Source organism: Prionailurus viverrinus, chromosome C2, assembly GCF_022837055.1.
Source record: "Prionailurus viverrinus isolate Anna chromosome C2, UM_Priviv_1.0, whole genome shotgun sequence".
NCBI classification, from domain to species: Eukaryota; Metazoa; Chordata; class Mammalia; order Carnivora; family Felidae; genus Prionailurus; species Prionailurus viverrinus.
In genome coordinates, this window is record NC_062569.1 from 73,848,128 (window position 1) to 73,862,064 (window position 13,937).

Consider the following 13,937-nt stretch of genomic DNA (forward strand, 5'->3'; position numbering starts at 1 on the left):
GTGGCAAACCTGTCTTCTCCTGCTCAAAGTCTGCTTCCCTTTCTTTGTTTCCCCCTTCTTCCCACCTCCAGGGAAAGTATCTTACAATCAAGTTTTCCTTGTGAGAGTTTGTTTACCCCAACTTCTGTGAAACTAGATGAACACTCCTCAGCTTTCTAAACACTCGCTCATCAGCTTTGTGAAATGGTGCAAAAACATCTTGGAATCTAAGATGGCAAAATAAACCTGAGCATATGGGGGGAAGACTTCGTTGTTAGGAAATAGATTTAGATGTTTAGCTCACACTTCAGCCTTGATGCCTCCCTTACCACCCTCTCTCGCTTCTCTCACTGCCTGCCCCTGGCTCTTGGGTACCTCACCTCTATTAGCAAGCTGGTTCACCGGCATAAATTATGAATGCATTTCAAGCCGGCCCTTTTGATAAGATAAATCAGGGCTTTTCTCTTTTGCATGTTTCTGCTTTCGTTCCTATTGAAACTTCCTGCGCTGTGCTGCAGGGTCTTTCTACAAACTTACTATCCCCACATAAACTATGGAGGTATGTTTTTAATAGGAAAAATCAGGTAACCTTTTTTTCCACGAAGCTTTACAAGTTGAGGATACAAAATATTTCATGGTTAGTTGTGTGAGCTTCCAAATTAGCTGCATATAAAGTATTTTAAGATTTTTTTTTTTTTTTTTGGCTGTCACTGGCTGGCAATACTCATTTTGTGTGTGTGTGTTGGTTTGAAAAGCAGGAAGAAATGTAATGAATTGAGTGCTGTCAGAGATGTCTTCTGTTTGAACAATCTGCGATGGGCTGAATGGCAGGGACTCCCTCATCCAGTGCAGGTGCAGTAGAGCTGGGGAAGGGGGGAGGGGGGCTCCCTCTGTTCAGTCAAAAAGCACCATTCTCCACAATAGACCACACACTGACAGCCAGCGTGACATCAACTCACACTTTCATACTTTTCCCCCCATCCATAGTTCTGAGTTCACAAAGTGGCCATACAGTAGCCTTGGTTAGGTTCCTTTAATGAACATTTTGTGGCTCCTGTGACCAACATTGAAATCTGCTTAGCCTGGGAGGAACAAATAGATTTTTAATCATGAGCTCCAAATCAAAATGTAAAGCTATAGATATTTCGAGTTAGCTGGTCTCCCCACTCTCTCCCAATGCTAATGCCTACAACAGCCCCCAGATGATCTGAAAACTCGGAGTTAAAAGTTCTTCTAAGACTGACTTAGGTTCTGAGACACTGTTTTCTGATGTCCCAAGAGAGACTAACCAGGAAAAGAGAGAAGGCACGGATTTCATGTATTTATTTAAATTTAAAAGGACCTCTAGTATTTTATTATGCTGCGTGAGAGGGTTAATCCTGCAAATGAACGGACATTAATCTTGTGGAGTGGAGTCTGTCCTCTTTGAATTGGTTTTACTGGGGAGAGGGGTGGGAGATAGAGCAGGGAGTTAGGAAAGGCAGCAACTGTTTCAAAACTCTGCACAAAGATGCGACCACCCTTTGGCTGTCCCACCGCTGCAAGGGCTGGACCTTCCGAAGATTTCATTTCACATTTGTTTAAACTCAGGCCTTGGTGCCTCGAGTTTTAAGGGGAATTGTCCAAGGAGGGAACGCTACTAGGGAAACTATTCCAGTCAATCCGTTCTTCCCGCCACCCCCGCCCGGTTCCTACTCCTCTCCGCCCCCACCCGCTTCGCCAACTCACTGTCTGGTATCCGAACATTTAGCAGAAGGAGGGAGGGGCGAGGAAAGAGCTGTGCGGCCAGAACGGATCCCCCGGCGCCGCAGCCGCGCGGGGCGAGAACCCAGCCGCCCGGCCACTGCCCGATTTCCCTCTGTGCCGGGACTGAAGCATCGCGCCGAGGAAAATTGATCCCTGCTGCTTATTTAAAAACAAAACAGAACAACAACAACAACATGTAGCCGTACATATTTTTCATCGCGGCAACAACAGCAAAAAATCAACTTTCTAGCTCTCGGAGCAAAATCTTTTTTATCATTCGCCTAAACGCTGTTCAGTAGGTGGGGGTGGGAGCAGGCAGACCTCCCAGGGCGGCGGTCACAGCATTTCCCGCACTCCTACCTCGCGCGTGGAGGCAAAGAGTCCGGGGTCCGGCGGGGCGGGGCGCAGGGCAAGGGGAGTTGGTGTGCAGGGCGAATAAAGGCCAAGTTCTTCAGAACCTCCACTAACACAGCAAGAGATGGGTCTTACCATCTCTGTAGAGTCCTTCGCTTGTGACCGCGAGGAGCTGTCGGGTGGCCTGCATTAAGTATGCCTACGGCGCCAACTAAAGTCTAGGCCTAGAAGAAGAGGCATCTCCCTCCCCTCGACCCCACTGCCCGCCGCTACTCGATAGCTGCCGCGTCTTCTGGCAGGTTACACACCCACAATTAATCTTTCTTATTAAAGCCTCCATTCTGTACCCAAGGGGCGACTCAAACCTATTTAGATTTCCTTGGTTGGCTGCACAAATTTAAGTGGGCAAAGAGTTATAAACCTAATAACAGAGGGCGAGAGAGAGTGATTTGAGTAGAGAAGACGCAAGATTGACTAGGGGTGTAAGGACGCTGCGGGCCTTGCCCGCCCCAGACACCTGCCTCGGGGTGCACGCCAGGCTCTGGGAAAGGCAGCGAACGCCAGCGCACCCGCCGCATGCAACGTCGGCACACACACCTCCATCCCTACCCTTTTCGCTCACAGGTACACTTGCAATGAGATTGCCTCTTCCGGATTTCTTATAAACCCTCCCAGCAAGGCAGCATTCTCGCAACATCCCAAACCAGGGAACTTCCGGAGAACCGGGGAAGGTTTGCCCTGTTTGGGATTAATTGAGAATAATTAACACTGGAGACCGTTAATCACCACTTTGCTGCTCTCTCCCTCCTTTCGGGTCTGCGGCGACTGCCTCTCGCTCCGGCTGTCGGCGCGGGTGGGTTCGCTGGTGAAAGTGAAGACGTCGCGGTAGCTGTCACCCAGTTCGGCTGTACTTTTTTAAACGCTCGCATATTGTTTGATTACTAATTCGAGTTAATATGATCTTTATGGCAACATAACAGTGGATAATTGGCCTTTTTTTCTGAACAACAATGTAAATCACAATCGCTTTATTATTTAATAACGTCAAACGCTTCGTTGGATTGGCCCCGACCGAGAAGACCTTTTCTTTCTAGACAGTGTTGTGGAGGAAGAACAATGAAGATCTAATTGTGGAGATTTCATAAGTTGGCTCCCGTAAATGAACAGCTTAGATATGGAAGTTCCAGCAGATGTGGGCACTATTCGCCGTAGAAACTCTACCCCCACCCCCCGTACACACAGCCCAAACACTCTATTGGAGTTTTTTTTTGTGGTGATGGTGGTCCTCAGATCCTAGCAACCACCTAAATCTTCCAGTAGCAATTAGAGCTTTTTATCGGGCTTGCTCTTCAGCCCTTTATATTGCCGATTTAGCATTAAGGCATTGAGTCCACTCACCAAATTAGCGCAACTCCCAAAGAGCCACAACTGCTAAGGCTCCCTTTCGGCCACTTTGGTTGTTGGACATCTAGAGTACCTGCCCGAGGCTTTCTTTAAAGTCTTATTTTGTTCTTATTTGATTTTTAAAACGGATTCACCAATGCAGTGTCTTGGAATATATTTGTTTCAGGCAGAGTTTTGCAAGGGACACGAGCCATTATTTTGCAAATGCCTGGAAGAGCGGACGAAACCTACAGACCCCTCAAATGCAGACGGCAACGCTCGGAAGGAATGGGTCCCCGCTGCTCCAATGAAAGATTAATCACATTTGCCCCCAAAGCCTCCATTCTAACGGTCTCTATCACAGCTTTTGCCGTCGCTGGAGGACCGCTGTCTCTGGGGTCTTAAGACTTCGGAGTCTTTTGCAACTGGAGAGCCCCCATCACTTGGAATTCGGGTCAAAGAGAGAAACTCCGAGTCTACAGCAGGTTTTGTTTTTGCGTTTGTCCGCCTCTCCATTTTATTCAACTTCCACTGCCTGTCGGGAGGCAGAACAATTCGCTACCCACCCCCCACCCCCCCGTCCCCGCCTCGCTTCTAAGATAAACAGGAGGTGCGAAATGCTTCGCCTGCACACGCGCCCTCGGGGCCCCTCTCCCCTCACCACCCCCCCCACCCTCTCCACCCCCGCCCCGCGCGCACGGTGCAGCTGTCCTCGGCCCAGACCTGGATGGAGACGTCCCCCTTTTCTCTTCCCACCCTCATTTTAAAACCATCACATGGACGGTTCTAGAGTCATGGCCACATTTTCGGCTACCTTCCAATTTCTTTCCGGCCCACTCTCCCCCTTTCTGAGAACCTAAAAAGTGACAAGGGGAAGAAGAGTCGAGGAATTGAGAAAAGGCAGTGGATTTTCAAAACTTATCCTCACCCCACCCCCGCCCCGTTAAAAGTGTATTTTACCACAAGGAGTGCATTAGGAAACTTTCCCTAACAGGACTTGGGCGCACTGTTATTCTTCTCCAGGGGCCCGCTGGCCTCCCCGCCCCCGCTGGACAATGCGCGCTTTGAGGCTCGGTGGCCTGCAGGCAGCGGGAGACAAGGGGACTGGGCGGCCTTCCTCCAAGGAGCCCGCAGCTGGGGGAGCGCTGGGGAGGGAGCAGGGCCGGGGGAGGCGGGCCACGCAGGAAGAAAAACCATAAAAGTACAATTTTTCTTCCTCCAGCCTTCCACAGAGACAAGCTTTGAGGACTTGGAGGCAGGGTGGCTGGGAGGGGGGATATGAGAGGTTTTGTTTCTTTCTTAGGTCCCCCCCCCCCCATCTAAACATTTTATTTGGACACAAAATTATACATCCTAGGTTTTCTAACCCGATCGTTCTCATTCTTGGGCACCTGGTCTTTGCTTAGTTATAGCTCAACCCGGGTCTTTAACGCTCAAATCGACCCCGGCGCTCACCCCTGCCTACAAGCAGTCTAAACATCACCCTCCCCTCCCCCCGCACTGAGGGTGCCGCGCCCTGGGAAAAGCTCCCTGCAAGGCACTCTGGGACACTTCTTTCTAGTTTGGGCTTTTTCACCCAAAGGGAACACCACCATCCTCCCCTCCGGGCACCTTCTAGAAGAGGACCTCTGAGATCAGCAGAGGCCCTCAGAGGGTTACCATATTGATGGAAGCGTTCGTCTGATGTTTTAAAACGTGTACCAAACGGGGCGTCAGGGCCACGTGCTGTGCCTTCGAAACGCCGCGCGGGGCCCTGGCTTTCAGAGGCGCAGAAGCCGGGGCTGGCGTGGAGGTGAGGCTGAAGCTACTGGCGGGCGTTAGGGGCCGGCGCTGCGCCGCAGGTCGGGCCGCAGCGCTCAGAAAAGCGAATTATCTGGAGCGTGTTTGATGTGGGACTGCGTAGTCAGCTTCTGCTTTATTTGTTTGTTTGTAATCTCATATTTAGCAAGCTGGGACGGTGGCAGCAAGGGAGAAAGGAAGAGATGGAGGAGGGGGCTACGCGGTAACCACACCCCTTCCTAATGAGTTAATTTCCATATTTGCGCCTCCCGCATCTAGCGCCCTCTTTTTCCGGACGCTACCGTGCTGTTGCGTCTTGCGCAGCGCAGACGCCGCTAGTCAGGATTGAAATGAAAAAGCTCGCGGTGGGAGCAGAAAATTGGTCTATTGATACATTCACTCCGAGTGTTGATCTTGGCATCACCGGCAGCCGGTTATTCCCCCTCCCCGCCCCAAACGGGGCGCACACGGATTGCCGAGGGCTTGTTGACACCCAGGCAGGCAGCAGACAGAAATCGACATTCCTCCCGTTTCCCCGCCTCCAGCTGTCCGACCCCTACGTCCCTTTCTTTTTACCCAACTCCAGATTTTTTTTTTTTCCCTGTGTCTCTCAAAGTTAGGGCAGTGAGGGCCGGTTGGCATTGAAAGGGGGCATATAATCACAAATGAATGAATCAAAAGTGAAAGTTTCAAACTAGTCCCCGGTCCTGGTCGAGAAAAATGTGATCCCGCACTCGATCCTGTGCTGGCCCCAGTGTGTGTATTTAAGGGAAAGCAGAGAGACTGAGGCTGCGAGGTTGTGACTGTGGGCTGAGTGGGCTCAAAGTTGTGTCAAGGACAGTGAAGAAGTTTTGAAAGAGCCCTCAGTAGAAAACTCGAGGCGGGTTTCAGCTGCTTCCAACCTGGATTCCTATACATTCTTGCGGTGATTCTGCTCAGGAAATTGGAGAAACAGACTTTTACAATTGCTCACCTCCCCCCACCCGACCACACCACCCTCCTGACTTTGCCCGGCTCACTAGGGTGTGGGCTCGGGCTTGAGCTCCAAAATAGCTTGCTTGTCAATTGCGAGCTGTAGCAATATCAAAGTGAACTGTCCCAAGTAACTCTTGTCTAGAAGCTGGGAAGAAGCTTAAGCAGCTCGCTTTAATGATGATTTGTAGCTCGGCGAGGGGCACGGACAGCAAACACCCCGCAGGTGTGTGCCGTAACACCACCATCCGGACTTGAATGTAGATTACTCTGGTGATCGTTTGATCGGCCCTTTGAAACCCTTTACAATTGCCTGTGACGAACGGCCAGTCTCAGTTTTTCTCTGAATAATGCCTTGAGGGTAAGTCCTCCGGGCTTTTAAAGAGCTCTAGTATTTTTTTTTTTTTTTTAAGAAGAAAAAGAAAAACGTTCGATTTTAGTTTAGACATCGTCAACTTTTAGTCGCTAACAGGCATCACTCAAACCATTCAATACTTAATGACCGTTACTTCTGCTGTCTTCCCAGGAGCCATATACATAATATATACATATGAGATATATACACACGCACATATACATGAAGTTAATAAAAAGGAGAATGAATGTATTAACTTTGTTGTCTTTAGTTCAGACTACCCTGTCTGTTTATAAATGTTTGTGTGGGTGTTTATTATAAACATGCATTATTATTATTAAGGCCATTGTTAATATTGTCTTAATGCTTTCTCTGTTCTCTGTGAATTGTATCTGTTCGGACAAGTGGGAGTTTAACCTAAACATTAAGACTTTCCAAAGTACAACTCCGGAGTTTAACCCAGGGCAACACCTTTGCAAAAACCCCCATCACCAAAATGAAAAAAGGTGGTGCTGTTCAACCTTTAATATTTACTTAGAATGCTTACATAAGGGGAGGAAAAGGAACTTTTGTCTGAAACGTGCAACCAGCGGCACTTTGATTTCATAAAATAAATGTCAACAATTGCAAGAGCTTATCAAACTAGGGTAGGGGTGGAAGGTCGGAGTGCAGTTGAATTAAAGACCCATTCCTGCCACTTCAGACTACAAAGGGTTACACATAAATAAGTGCCACATTTGCCTATTGCAAAAGTTTTCTCGGTGTTTTCTAAGTCACAACAGGGGAGGGGGAAAGCCGTCGTTTATTATCCAGCTCTGGGCAGGAGCAGACCCCAGTACCAAGAGGCTCTCAGCTTTGGCCCGCAGAAGAGGGGTAGCCTTTCAACAGCAGCCCCCTTTGTTCTCCCGATCTCTTTCCCAATTTCAAGCTTCACTTGCACATCCCAAGTTTGTGTGTTAATGACGCTATTACCATCTGGCTCGCCCTACTTTCCAAAAGATATAAATCTCCTAGCTCCATTGCCCGCATTATCATTTAAGTGCCACCATAGCCAGAAGAAAAAGATGCTTTCAAGACTCCAGATTCTCTTGCACTGACTACCCCTGGCATGACTATTCCACTATATTTATAGACTATACATTGGGTGTGGGAGAGCTCCTTGAGAGAGACCTGATTTCCCAAGAGCTGTCCCTCCAAGCCAAGGAAGACCTGCTTCTGGGTGAAAGGAAGGCTTCAAGATGAATTTCCCCTTAAAATATTTTTGTTTTGTTTGCATCAGGCAGATAGTATGTTCCAATGCACTTTTACGCGGTTGTGCCTTCCTTTCTCCCTCTCAGGTTGGTAAAAGTTACGGTGCATTTCCCAGACATTCAAGATGTGCCACTCTTCAAACCCTATTTTGAGTGGGAGGATAGATTGGTCTCTCTATAGGATGGGGGCAGGGGTGGAAGGAGATAAAAAGAGCCCCATGTGGCAACTTTTGGGAACTGGGCCAACTGCATCCTTCTCTTAAACCCTTACTTTTACAATGACTGCAAAGATGTGTAGATGTTGTGGGATTACACACTCCTACCTGTAGCTCGAGATCCACCCTTCTTTCCTGGATAATCGGCGATTTGTGTGTTTTGAGCACAAAAGCTAAGAAACTACAACAAAAAGAGTTAGGCTGGCTTGTGCACAGCTTCACAATGACTTCATTTATCTGGCCAGGTCCAAGTGAATAGAGCACAGCAGAGTCTGCCTCTAAACGCGTGGGCTCTTGGTTCGGGCCCCTAGCAGATCTGAACAGCTAATTTCCCTGCGAGGGCTCCTGTTTGTGGCCCTAGACTGCCATGTCTGGGTGCATCTCTTTCCTTGTGAGGCTTTCTCTCTTCTTCCCAGTGCTGTCTTCACAAAGGCGAGTTTCAGTAAGATGAGCCAACCCTACAGGTTGGAAGAAGAATCGGAAAGGTAAACTTCCCAGGTTCCTAAGAAAAGCTCTTAAAATCAGCAGGATTTCAGATTTTAAAAATAATCCTGTTGGACAGAGAAAGCGTCTTTAATGAGATACATTCTTTTTGAGGGATGAAAGAAAATCACTTGTTATATATTCCTAATACTTTGACCTGAGCACAGAGATGCCTAAAACAGTGATTAATTTATATCACACTGGTGGAGCTGTTTGCATGCAAAAGCTGCTTTTTCTCCCCCCTTTCCATTCACTTTCCTGCTTTTCCCCCCAAACTCAAAAAAGATCTTGTTTAGGAATTTGTATCCCTACTTTTTCCTTTTGAGAATATTATCGAGTTGATATGAACAAATTGCAGAGGATATACCATTTAAGTAAGATGCACTTTTAATCACTGATCATTAAAATGGTTATGTTAAATATACTCAATTACATGCATGACTTAACTCTAACAGTACTTTCTATTCTCCCAGCTGCTCACGTATTCCTTAACGATAGTCTGTGGTAGAAACTTGATTATGCTGAATTCATACATTTCGATGGATTTCATCAGCCTAATTAATGCCTCAGTGTGGTCCTGGGGTCTTGAATGAACCCTTCACTATGTTTGAGGTTAGAGGCAGTGCTGGAATGCAGAAGGTTTTTCTTTCTTAGTTACTCAGAGGTACTTTGGGATTCCACTAAGCAAGGTAGGCAGCAGTTGTTCAACAGAAAGACTATGCAAAACAAGGAAAGCCATCCGTATGGCAGAGGGGAAAAATGAGGCTAATTCCTCATTCTTACTTCCATGTAAATATTTTTGGATTCAGTAGACAATCTCCAAATATTGAGGAAAGAGGAAATTACCACCTCTCTGTTGTCCCTTAAAACGACCCTAGAAAGGGAACGTTGAAAATAGATTTACAACTGGTGGCTAAGTAAACTTCCTTTAACTCATCAAGGCTGTCCCTGCTCCCTCCCTTCTTGCTGCTCCCAGAACTTTGAGGCTGCTTTTTCTCCTCCATTTCAACTTTCATCTTTCCCAAGGAAACACTCAAGGCCAGGATTCCTGAGAAACTCCAGTCACCCCCCATGTGGGTGACTGCCAGTCTTTTCAGGTGTAAATTAACATTTGAATACATCTCAACCCTGCTGACCCTTACCGCCACCACACTGCCATCCGGGCCTCAGCAGAGCGGCCGCTAATCTGCAGCTCCACTACTGGCCGGGCAGACCGAGGTCGAATTTCCCAAAGCCCACCCCCAACCAAAGGACCAAAAAGTGCTTGTATTGCCCACAAGTGAAATCCTGATATTTGTCCATATCCAATGAGACACCTGTGGAAGAATATCATTTAAGACATACTTTTCTTGGTCAAAGAGGAAGAAAAAAAAAGAGAGAGAGAGAGAGAGAGAGAGAGAGAGAGAGAGGCCTCTTGGTTCTTTAAGAAATGTCCCAAGTTGGGCAGGTGGAACTTGAAACTTTTACCCCACTCTGAGTTCCCAAAGACACACTGTTCACCCAGCAGAACTTTCTTCTTCAAGCGGTGAGGGGGGTGGAGGGGCTGGGGGGGTGCTGGGGAGGGGGGGTTGTCCACCGACCCAGACTGTAGTCGCAGCAAGGCAACATCTACCTCAACATCTATCTGATGGAGCAGGAAGGATTTCAGATCTATAACCAAATTACCATCTTGGAACTTTGTGCTTGTTATGCTAATGTAATGACTTCTGTAGTATGAGTATATTTGCAGGGTTGGAAATAGCTTTTTAGAACGCTTTGTGTAATGACAGACAAAATGTGCCAGCGACGGTGGCACAATACTCCTGGCAGACACCCTGGGCCATTTTAACAGATAAATGGAGACCCAGATATGTTTGTGAAATGAAGCTGAGAGGGAGCTTGGTGAACTGGGTAAGAAAGCAGGTGCTGGCGCAAGGCTGCTGCTATGGTAAAGATGCTCTTGAAACCCCCAGCTTTGCTCTCAGACCTAGTTGAGTAGCAACAACATAGTGCATTGCTTAGTCCCTTGGGGTGGATGCCTAGGGAGAAAAAAAAGAGAAGTGTGTCATAAATAGCACTGCAAAGAAGCAGTTACCTCCAGCTCATGGTTTGTGCACTCTTAAGTTTAGATTTCAGAGAGTAAGGGAAAGAAATATTTTCCGTGTGGTTTGGTGGGGGGAGGGAGGGGTGTATGCAAGTATAGACAGAAAAGTATAGACTTTTTGAGCCATATACGCTGGGGCTGTCCAGGTCCTGTATCCAGCATACCATATCTCTGCACTGTGTGATTAAGAATTTAGACAAATTCTCGGGGTGCCTGGGTGACTCAGTCGGTTAAGTGTCTGACTTCAGCTCAGGTCATGATCTCGCGGTTTGTGAGTTCGAGCCCCTGCATCCGGCTCTGTGCTAATGAACAGCTCAGAGCCTGGAGGCTGCTTCAGATTCTGTGTCTCCTCCTCTCTCTGCCCCTCCCATGCTCATGCTTTGTCTCTCTCTGTCTCTCAGTAATAATAAATAAATGTTAAACAAATTAAAAAAAAGAATTTAGACAAATTCTCAAATTTTTGGTGTTGACCTCATGTGGTTTATGTCTTGGGAATCAAGGACAAGATAGTTTAATATACCCTATTTCTAAAAATAAATAAATAAGATTCTTCAGTGTACAGGGCGGAGATGCGATCGGTCATTTCCCGCAATTATAATAAGGTAAATTCACACACTCAAGTATCCAAGAAGAGAACTCTTTTTGTCAGTTACCTGCACTTGATGGGCACCAGCTAAGTCACTCACAGCCTGGTTATTGTGTACCCAGTTCTTTCCTGTTCCCTGCTACCTCTTTCTCCCCTTCACCCATGACATTTACTTTGGAAGTAAGTGACTTGGTTCCTAGATGGATTTTTAGCCCTTCTGCAAGTTCCAGATGTCAACTTGCAGCTATGGAGAAGCGTGTGAACTATGATAATGGATAAACTCTACTGTGTTACAGTCCTGTTTGGGGCTAGAGCAAGGTTGCCAAGACATAGTCTGAATGAGTTGGGGGGCTTCTGAGATCTTGTCAAATGAGGCCAGTTTGAAATGTTGGCACTGAACGCTGGGCTTTTTATAATAGCACATGTTGTCCCGTTTTCTTCTAGAGTTGAATAGGAGCAAAATACCTGGCTTGATGCGGTGGTTCTCTGATGACAAATGAACTAATTAGAAGTGGTGTTTTTTAGTTTATCCCAAAGATCTTAGTGATGGCATGTGTGGGAAATGCAGGCTCCAACAGCTTTAGTTTTAGAAAAGAGAAGTTTTACATATCTATGCTTTGACATTACAAACCGAATTTGTCTCACCCGCTTGCTACTGTTTGATCCCCTCTAGTACTTTTCTTTGTATAGATGGGTCCAGGTAGGCTAAGGGTAACTAATATTTACTACGTCAGCTCACTGATGGAGCAAATTCATGGGTCAGATTATCTTTCACCTTTGGTGTGTAAGTAATTTGTAGTATGCCAAGGTCATGGGGCTTCTTAGCAAGGTTCTTCTTGAAATGAATGAACATGTTTATCACATAATCTAATCTATTAGCAATAATCGCGCCTCGGATAAACCTCATTGGCTACGATACTGCCACTGCGCAAAGCTACATAATCTAATCTATCAAGTGGGCTAGATTCTGCAGTAGGGCTGCCCCATACCACTTTTTTAAAAAAAATGCCTGAGGTAAAATAAGTCATTGACTCAAAAGTACAGACTAGTATATCATAGTTAAAGGGAGAAGATACAGATAAGGAAGGATTACATGTTCTTCGTGATCCCATATGATATGGCAGCATTCGTAGGTGGCAGATTGTAGAGAGAAGGCTGAGAGAGAAACAAAAGCCAGTGACACTGAAGCAGAGAAACATCTTGCCAGAGATTTATGGGTTCCTGTCTACTTATAATCAGATGCCATTCAGTTACTACTGTTGAGCTGAAGGATTTATATACTGTAGAACTCCTGATCACATTGATGGGAATGATCCAGGACTTCAAAGGATAAGTTTTGAAATTGTTGGACATTTAATTTCAGAATTTAACTCCAAAATTCAAATCTGAATTGTTCATTGGTTTTGGCGGGGGGAACACCTAATTTCAAATTCTGATATAAACTCTACAAGAGCAAACATACTTAGATGAACTTAAAAATAGCTTTGAATCCTAGATCCCAATACTCATACTTCCTGTTTATGGAAGAAAAAAGGAAGCACTTGGTCTCTAACCAAGAGAGAAGCCTGTTCCCAAATCCCCTTGGTCTCTGCAGATCAATCCTCAGCCATTCATAGAGACTATGACATCTAAGCTGTCTGGGTAATAGTTTTGGTCTCATGTCATCCAAACAGCACATTTTTCAAACTCAGAAATAGCAGATCATGGGGTTCCTGGCTGGCTCAGTTGGTAGACCTTGTGACTCTTGATCTTGGGGTTGTAAGTTCAAGCCCCACGTTGGATATAGAGATTACTTAAAAATAAAATCTTAAAAAAAAAAAAAAAAAAAGGAAAGAAAGAAATGCCCAGATCTTGTTATTTCTGTGGCAAGGGGTTGCTTAGGGCCTGTGACAGCTGAGTTTTTCCTATCGATTATATGACAATGTAGTTCATTTATAGAGTTCAGGGAAATGAGAAAAGCCTCCAGTTTAGCAAGAAGACCCTTAATGTAAGCGCTGTGTTGTATTTAAAAGCAGAAATCTAAATTCAAGTTGGAGAAAGAAGAGTGAATTAAATTGTGAACCCAAACTTTTGTAGCTAAATCAACCTTCTGGGAGGGCTGTGACTGATAATTTAATCTGAAATCTTATGATTAGGTAACTGGATTTATAAACTTTGCAGGATCACATCTTACATAGAAAATTCATGTTTAGATCAGTGCATGTGTTTAAAGTTGCTTCTAAATTTAAAAGACAGAATTCAAAATGTAAAAAAAAAAAAAAAAAAAAAAAGGCCAAGGGCCCTTTGGTGAATGTGTGTGTGTTGGGTAGGATTTTGTAGAAGTGATAATGTGTAAACACTTTGAAAGATCTTTTTCAGATATATCTTAAGTTCTGAAAATACTTAACTTGCACACATTCTTCCAATTCCTAATAATTTTCTCTGTCTCAGGGTACAGACAAGCATGCAGGAGTAACTAAACGTCCAACACGTGCCAACTCCTACGGGCCCAGCATTTCAAACCAAAGAAAACTCGGGTAACATGACTGTAAATCAAGGGCGCTTGAGACCACAGACACAGGCACCCAGAAGGGTTAATTGGAGGAAAGGTTAGAGAGAGCTCCAGGGGAGCAGTCTGTGTGAGCAACAGGAAGAAAGAGAGCAAGGGCCTGAGCCGCTGAGGGGCGCCCTGCAGTCCCGCACTGAACCACTGAGCGCAGTCCCTTGCTGGGGGGCAGAGTGCAGCTTGGTGTGGAGGGCAGACCTGGAAAAT

The 13,937-nt window shown here is 46.1% G+C and overlaps 1 pseudogene; it reads right to left on the minus strand.

Annotated features, from left to right (window-relative positions):
- Positions 1–12,002: 12,002 nt before the first annotated feature.
- LOC125175936 (uncharacterized) lies at positions 12,003–12,121 on the minus strand (annotated as a pseudogene).
- Between the last annotated feature and the right edge of the window lie 1,816 nt (positions 12,122–13,937).